Raw genomic sequence first — 9,533 nt, 5'->3', positions numbered from 1 at the left:
CACGTGTGTAACCCATGTAATTTTGTGAAATTTAAAATTATATTTTAACATATTTATGTGAATATTTAATTATGATTATTTATATTTATATATAATTTATTTTACTGTGATTTAAGTAAATAAATTTAATGTTCATAAAGTTAATAAAATTATTTCACTACCCATATTTTAATAATGAATTATTATGCAAGTCCAACCTATTAGTTGCTATTTACTAAGCCTATTACTTTTCTAAAACCCACTCACTTTAAGCCCAAGTAACAATCCTAGTCTTATTAGAACTAGGAAACCTAAGCCCACTTTACTAATAAAAACCCACAAACCCTTATTTCCCCTCTAATCTCACGTATACCCTCGAGCTTTTCCCCCTCCTCAAAATTTATTTTACTCTACTGCCTTCCTCTAGCTCTTATTCTTGCTTTCCCCTGTTCACGTGCATTAAAAAAAAATGCTGCTACTTGCTGCTGATGAGCACTACCACCGGCGCCGCCTAGCTGCCTCTGGAGACCGTAAACCACCAACGACGCAGTTTGCCCCTCCTATCTCCTTTCTTAGTTTTTTTTTTCTTTTCTTCTTTTGTTTTGTGAAATTGATTCAAGTTTTAATCTTCATCAAATTTTGTTATTAAATTGTTAATATTATGATTTGATTATGCATATGAGTTGCAAAAGATTACAAATTTTTGAATTTTATCATGCTTAGTTTGAAGACAAAAAAATCAAATTTTTTATGAGTATAAAAAGTAGGTTTAAACCTTAGTTTTTCATGATTTTAGGGATAAAATCGTATTAAGGGATTGTACTAACCCTTTGTTGATTATATTAGCATTTAATTATTATTGTTAGTATTAAAATTAATTTTTAGATTTGAATTATTTTTATTTTAGGGTTTAGGTTGTGAAATTTGAAGGTTTGATTGAAATTTTATGAAACTAATTGAATTCTAATTATATATTTCAAGTTTAGATTATGTATTCATACATTCTATTAATAAATTAAATTTCCAGATTTTAAGTCTTGGTTTTAAAGGTTTTAAATCATGATTTTATGATGGATTTATAGGTTTTTAACATACTAATCTATTACATAATGATTATTTCAAGTAGGGATGTATATGAGGTTGTTTTATAATATTAAACTAAATTTTCATATTATAATCATTACGTTAAAATTGCTGGAAATTCATGTTATAAGCTATATTTTTATGATTTTAACATATAAACTTATAGTTGAACTATTAAATTATTAACTTTGACTATTGTGAACAATTTAAAGGCAATTTTTCAATGGTTTAAGGGGTTTTAAAGTAGTTTGGTATTGCTGTAAATTTAATTGATTGGGTATTGATTGAATTATTGTTGTTTGGTTTAGGACAGGACTTTATATAAGGTGATTTCTAGTTGGTAAAGTGGCTAACCAATTCGTTTACTCAAGGTACGTGCAAGGATACGAAAAACCTTGACTCTAGGAGAATGTTTAAGGACTTGGAAAATTTAGAATCATGTTAGGAAACTTGTAGTTATTGGTTGAAATTGTATGGTAGTAAGTTTAATTGGTGATTAATGTGATGATTGGTTTTTTTCATATATGAGAAATGTGTATTGATTTATTTTGTAAGTATTATTTATGAATTAACTTGCAAGATGAACTAAGAGGCAAAGGTACGTAACTGCGTGGAATGAATTATTTTATTACTCGTTCGTGTCTATTTAATCAGAATGAGTAAAGGGAGAATTTAAGTCTTAAATGACAAGGTTGAGGATTTGAGGTGTCTTATGCACTTAAGGTGTGTATACACCGAGGTAGCTAATGGAATCAATAATAAATATTGTTTGTCACTAATAAATCAAGAGTTGAATTGGAAGTTAAATTTGCTTGAATGATTAATGCTTGATTGGTTGTATCGTTTTGCATTTGAGTTTCCATCAAGTTTAAACTTGTAAATTATGTAAAGTGTAAGATGGATGAGCAATAAAACTCTAGATTTGTGCATATATGGAGTAATGACAAATAGAGGTTGGGGTACACGAGGTATTAGCCGTGCACTTTTCTAGAGGCCGTCTGATCTACGAGTCTCTTATTTTCAAATACTTTTCAAAATTATAAGGAGTTAGATGGGATATTATACTAGCTATGGCTACGGAGTCGCACTCGTTGCCATTGGATGTTTATTGATGTTTCCGAAAGGAAGCATGGAGTTTTTCTTTTATTGATGTTCCAAATAGGAGCATGGGAGGACAACCTTGTCTATTGCTTAATCCAATGAATAAAATGAAATGAATTATTTATTATTAATTGACGAAGTCTTAGTAATGTTAGCAGTTGAGTCATGTGTTTGGGTCAATAATTAAATTGTTTGTGTTGATTGATAATTAGTAGCATGCTAGGAATTCTTTGTTATACTTCGTAGCTTGTATGTACTCAGCGTTGCTTATTGCGTGCTTTTGTGTGTGTGTTCTTCTTGGTCATAGCCTTCGTCTTTTAATGACCCTGTAATGATTCAATTTTTACACTTGTAATATTGGGGAGCAGACTAATCACAAGTGTTTACATAGTCTGGACTTGCATCAAAGTGATGGGATTTTGAGTGGAGTGTTGGTTATCGTTCACAATTTATTTCATTTCTTTAGTTTAAATTTATTTAAACTCTGGTTTGATTCATTTACCACTTTTATTGGGTTTTGAATAAGGGCCTTGATGGTTCCAACTTGTAGGACTTAATTTGGTTTTGTTCGTTGGGTTTGAAATTTATTTTGAACAAAGTTAGTTTTCCCGCTGCTAAATTCTGAACTAGCCTTAACGTTTGAACATGTGCACGGTAGCATGTCAGTAATTCTCTTACACTTTATCAAAGGTATTTACAGGTTTAAAAGTGAAAATTATTAGGGTGTTACACGTGAATGTAGGGGTAAAAGTGATATGGATTAAAATCGAAAACCGATCCAAACCGAACCGAATTAACAATTCGGTCCCATTGTTTTCGCTTTTCGGTTTGGATCGGTTTGAGAATTTAAGAAAAAATGATTGCGGATCGATTTTGATTTTGGTCTTTCAAAAACCGGAAACCAAATTTCCAAACCGAATTTTAGTAAGCCCAATTCTCTAGTCCATTTTCCCCTTCATATATTCCCAAACCCTAATTTTATTTTACTTTTTTTTTCCTTTCACTCTTTCAGTCTCTTTTTGTCACTAGCGCAACCCTAGATTTTTCCCCTTTTTATGAGTTTTCTCACTAAGTCGCCCATCGATCCACCTCCTTCATCACCACCGCAACAGTCACCACCTCTTCTCTTGATGCACCCTGGAGAATTTTTACCCTGATCCGATCACTCTAGGTGATGAGTACCAGGCTTGATGAGCTCAGAGAATATCCACACATAAAGAAGGGAATTCTCGAGAGTATTCACTAATAAAACAGTATTGTATTCGAGAGAATTTTAAAGAGAGAAAGAAATAGTAGGGGAAAGTTGTAATGATTTCATTTATTGATTAAAATACATTACAATACTGAGACTATATTAATAGCTCATTTCTTACAAAGCAAGTCAGCATAACAGCTTAGCTAAATGACAAATTTAGGGAATAAAATAACAAATTAAGAGAATCTTTTTGTTATAACAGAATACTAATCCCAAGCTAATCCTTTCCCCGTTCATTCCCCTCAAATTCTGTTGTACCTCTTCAAGCTCAACTTTACAGTCAGCAACACTCCCCGCAGCATTCTCATCACGTTCCTCCTACGTGATCCCCAATGTAACAGTGAATAATGTCATCATATTGCCTTCTCTAGCTTCCATACTGGCATCAATAACCCCCTCTTCAGCTGATCCTTGACCCCAAGGATCAAAATTAGGGAACTGCTCTTCAATAGCTATAGCATCTTCCCAAGTGGCAACTTTAGGGGCAGAATTAGGCCACTGGACCAACCATTGAATGACAGCATTGTTGTTCCTCTTCACACCCCTGTTATCAATCACAATAACAGGATGCTTGGGTAGGACACCTGCCTGAGCAACTGTAGGTTAAGTAGCAGCGTTAGGTGCAGAAGGAATAGGGCCTGAGTATCGTTTCAACTGAGAGACATGAAAAGTAGGGTGCACTTTAGAGTTCTAGGTAATTGTAGAGTATAGGCTACCTTTCCCACCTAGCTGCCAACTTTTGATAGGGTCTAGCTTCAAATGACTGGTATCTGTAAGGTTGCAGTTTCAAATATACCCAATCACCTACCAAAACTTCCTATCACTTCTATGCTTATCAACTTGTTGTTTCATTCTATTATGATCTCTGGCTAAGTGTTCTTTCAGCAACTGAATAGTGAGCTCTCTCTGTTGCAAACTTCTATTCACACTGTCCACAGCACTCAACCCTAGTAAATAAGGGATGTGCAGTGGTGGTATATGTCCATACAAAACCTCATAAAGGGTAATCTTGATAGCAGAATGATAAGTGGTGTTACACCAAAACTCAGGTAGTGCTAGCTATCTAGCCTAATCTTGAGGTGTGTCATTGCACATAAACCTAAGTTACGTTTCCAAACACCTATTCAAAACCTCAGATTGTCCATCAGTCTGTGGATGATAGGATGTGGATAAGTTATGTTGAATTACATGTAACTTCATCAATTATGACCAGAATGTGCTGATGAAATTTTATCGCTGTTCGAGATAATAGATCTAGGGAAGCCATGGAGCTTGTATACATGATCTAGGTATGCTTGACCCACCTTGAGTGATGAAAAGGGATGCACCAAGGGAATAAAGTGTGCATACTTACTTAGCCTATCAATTACCACCAAAATCACTTCCTTTCCTAGGGATTTAGGTAACCCCTCAATGAAATCCATGGTAATATCTTCCCACACCCTATCTGGTATAGGCAGAGGTTGTAGAAGCACAGGGTAAGCAGAATTGTCATACTTACACCTTTGACAAATGGTGCAGAGACTGACATAGGTCTGCACAATCAGCTTCAACTCAAGCCAATAGAAGATGCTCTTGACCCTTCTCATAGTGGCTTCTATTCCAGAGTGACCACTAATAGCAGAACCATGCAACCACTCAAGAATTTTGGCTCTTAGTTTAGTACTGTTCCCTATCACCAATTTCCCTTTCTTTCTGAGCTGTTCTTCCTACCATGTATATTGTTTATGAGAGTTGGGATCCTTTTTTAAATCTTCTATAATCTGCTGCATATTAGGATCTTCTTGCCAAACCTTCTAAATGTCTAACATTAGATTAGAACTGATGGAAGACACAATCAAACTCATCAACTCAGAGTTGGACACCCTAGATAAAGCATCAGCCACTTTGTTTTAACAGTCTTGTTTATATCCAATCACATAATCCATACCAGCCAGTTTTGACATCCATTTTTTATGGAATGGGGTCACTATTTTATGGTCAAGCAAGTGCTTAAGACTTTGCTGGTCAGTCTTAATCACAAAGGGAAGTACCATTAAATAATGTTGCCATTTCTTTACAGTATAGACTTTAGCCAATAGTTCTCTTTCATAAGCAGATAGATGAAGGTTCTTTTCAGCCAGAGCCTTGCTAATGAATGCAATAGGATGCCTTATTTTCATTAGAACTACACCAATCCCTAATCCTGAAGCATCAATCTCAATAAAAAAAAGGTTGCTGAAAATCAAGCAGAGCAAGTACAGGTGGTGCAGTCATCACCTGTTTAAGTCTCTCAAAAGCTTCTTTAGCTTCTTCATTCCATGTAAAAGCATATTTCTTCAACAGATTAGTCAGAGGTCTGTATATTTTCCCATAGTCTTTATAATAACCTGTGAGACCTAAGAAACCCCTTAATTGCTTAAGAGGGTAGGCACAGGCGAGTCCAAAATAGCCTAAATTTTCTCAGGTTCAGTTGTAACCCTAGTAGCAGATATGACATGACCCAAATAGTTGATTTGGGTCGAGCCAAAAGTACACTTCTTCTTATAAGCATGTAGAGAGTTTTCCTTCATAATTTCCAGCACTATCTTCAAATGACTCAAATGTTGTTCCCAGTCCTTACTATACACCAGTATCTCATCAAAGAAAACCAAAATGAACTTCCTTAAATGATCCTTGAAAACATGATTCATAAGTGACTGAAAGGTAGAGGGAGCATTACTTAACCCAAATGGCCATCACAAGATATTCAAAATGCCTAAAGTGGGTTTTGAATGCAGTTTTGTGCACATCTGGAGTGTGCATCCTGATCTGGTGATAACCAGATTTCAGATCAATCTTAGAAAAGTAAGCTGAGTCATGTAACTCATCTAGCAACTCTTCTATCACTGGAATGGGAAACTTACCCTTGATAGTAGCCTTATTTAAAGACCTATAGTCCATGCACAATCTCCATCCCCTATCCTTCTTCTTGACTAGCACTATGGGTGCAGCAAATGTACTGTTAATGTCCCTAATAACACCTTGATCAGCTAACTCCTGTACTAACCCCTCAATGACTGTCTTCTGAGTTGCTAGGTATCTGTAGGGTCGAATATTGATTGTTGAGGTACCCTCCTTAAAGGGAATTTTATGGTCAAAGAGTTCTTTGGAAGGTGGTAGCCCTTTAGGAGTATAGAACACCTCCTCAAATTAACTTAAAAGTCTGTCTATGTCAGGATTCTCTCCTTGCTCTGTGTCCTGACACTCTCTCATCTGGGGGCTCTAGTCATCTTCACTCTGCACCAACTGTAACATAGACAACTCACCAGCCTGTTGCATGAGCTTGTTTAGTTTATTGGCTTGTATACCATTCATTTTCTTTGCAGTAGCTCCCCTCAACTTCACCTTAGTGTTTTCCTGCTTGAATTCCATAGTGAAAATTTTGAAATCCCAAAGGATAGGACCCAAGGTTGAAAACCATTGAATCCCTAGCACCATTTCACTGCCACTCAAAGACAGCAATAGCATATCATCCTTGAAGTAGTAACCCTGCATTTTCCAGTTAAAGTCCCTGATAATGGCATCACACTTGAGTTGGCCACCATCAGCCACCTTCACCCACATAGGCTTCACTTTCTCAACATTACAGTTCAGCTTAAGGGCTATTATAGTATCAATGAAATTGTGTGTACTTCCACTTTCTAAGAGAATGTGAAGTGGCTTCTTGCCATGTTGCCCCATCATTCTCATTGTGTGAAAACTGATATACCCTTCTAGAGCTTAGAGAGAAATTTGAGCACAAGCCACCTCTTCTACACTCTCTTCATTGTCCTCCGACTCATCTTCTTCAATTTCGTCTTCCATTTCAATGTGATACACCTGAGGTTTCTTGCCTATATAGTTATGTCCTGGTTCAAATTTCTCATCACACCAAAAACAAAGGTTTTTAACTCTTTTTTCATTCATTTTAGCTGCTGTCAAAGTTCTTCTGTTTGTGTTTTGGTTAGTGTTTGGTCTTGGGTAAGGATTGGTGTTTGTTTTCTAGTAAGGGGTAATTGTACCCTTCCAATTAGGGTTTGTGTTTTGGGGTGTAAAATTATTTGGTGTGGGTAGCAGATGGGGTTGTGTTTTAGGGTTAAGTTTGTTCTTCTTAGCTTTTGGAGCAGCTTCCTGCAGCTTAGCTAGGCAATGAGCTTGCTGTAGGGATGTGGGTGAAAACATTCTCATAGCTAGTTTCACCTCATCCTCTAAACCACCTATATAGGAACTCAGCAAGTATTCTTTAGATAAACTTAATCTGCTAGCCAAGGCATCAAAAGAGTCATAATACTCTTGTATTGATCCAGTCTGTTTTAAAGCCTTTAAATCAGACATAGGATCATCATATAATTCACCAAATCAGCCTATTATGTCTTGAACATATTGTTCCTAAGAGGGAGGAGTTTATCTTTCACATAATTCTGATGCCATAGAAGGGCCCTCCCTTCCAGATGATTTGCAGCTAATTTAATTTTTTTAGCTTCAAGTACAACATCTAAATCAAAAAATTGATTGCACTTATACAACCATGACTTCATATCATCACCATTGAACTTAGGAAATTCAATCTTAGTGAGTCTGGGGGAATATTGATAAGTTGAATCATGCTGATCCTTACTACCATTATCAACCTATCCAGGTTTCTCAAGTAATTTTTCAAGTGATCTAATAGGAGATTTTTCAGGTGTACTCACATCAGAGACTAGCTTATTAACTTGCACAGAAAGACCTACCATGAGATCATGCAATTCAAAAATGGATTTTCTGTTCTAACTGATATTTAAGCTATTACTATGATTATTTTCAACCATGGTTTTGTTCTATTCATCTAAAAGAGATTTAAGGGCTACCTCTAGCTTCTGCAAATCGACAGCAGTGATAAAGTCAGCATCATCACTAGCATGCTCAATGTTCTTCTTGGGAGGCATCATGAATCCGAGGATCTGTCAGCTCTGATACCAATGATGCACCCTAGAATATTTTTACCCTGGTTCAATCATTGTAGGTGATGAATACCAGGCTTGATCAGCTCAGAGAATATCCACACAGAAAGAAGGGAATTCTCGAGAGTATTCACCAATGAAACAATATTGTATTCGAGAGAATTTTAGAGAGAGAAAGAGATAGTAGGGGAAAATTGTAATGATTTCATTAATTGATAAAAATGCATTACAATACTAAGACTATATTAATAGCTCATTTCTTACAAAGCAAGTCAGCATAACAACTTAGCTAAATGACAAATTTAGGGAATAAAATAACAAATTAAGAGAATCAATCTGTTATTACAGAATGCTAATCCCAAGCTAATCCTTTCCTAGTTCATTCCCCTTAGCAGCCACCTTTTCCAAGCTGTCAATGAATTGCAAATTTTGTTGTAGCTCTTCCAGCTCAGCAGTACAGTCGGCAACACTCCCCGCAGTATTCTCATCACGTGCCTCCTGCGTGATCCCAATGTAAAAGTGAATAATGTCATCATATTGCCTTCTCTAGCTTCCATACTTGCATCATCTCTCACCATCTCCCTCACCACCACCGTAGTAGTCAGTCACGACCCTTCACCACTGCACCACCGCTCGTCTCCATGCTCCCTTTATAGTTCATACATTCATTCTCTGTGACACTTAAAGGTAAGATATCGAATTAATTTGCTTCATATATTTTTATTATGCTTGAATTTCGATAAAATTTCCCCAAATTTCCTTTTTATTTTTTGGTAATTGCTATTTATTGACTTGAATTAATCTGGTTATGTAGCTAATTCATGTTTGCTAGTTGCCCTGTTATGTAGATAAATTGGGTTGTTCTTGTTGTTGATTAATTTGGGTCTAGTTGATTGGAATTTGTGATTGATTTTCTATGTTCTTTTTAGCTCTCTCGACGTTAAATTTTGCATGTTGTATTTGATTTCATATTTCTGCTTAATTTTTTTTTTTTTTTAAATTTATGTGGATCTGTTCATTTTTAATTTAATTGCTATTTTTTTCTGGATTTTTTTGCTGTTGTACATATTGTTGAGGAGCTTGGAGTACTTCCTATTTTGGTTGGAGTAATTGCTGCCATGTTTCTTGAAGGCTTGAAGTTGATTTAAAAATTTTAATGACTGGACAATTTT

This window comes from Chenopodium album, chromosome 14, assembly GCF_948465745.1.
Source record: "Chenopodium album chromosome 14, dcCheAlbu1.1, whole genome shotgun sequence".
NCBI lineage: Eukaryota > Viridiplantae > Streptophyta > Magnoliopsida > Caryophyllales > Amaranthaceae > Chenopodium > Chenopodium album.
The sequence above is the reverse complement of the archived record's forward strand: the minus strand, read 5'-3'. Positions refer to the sequence as shown.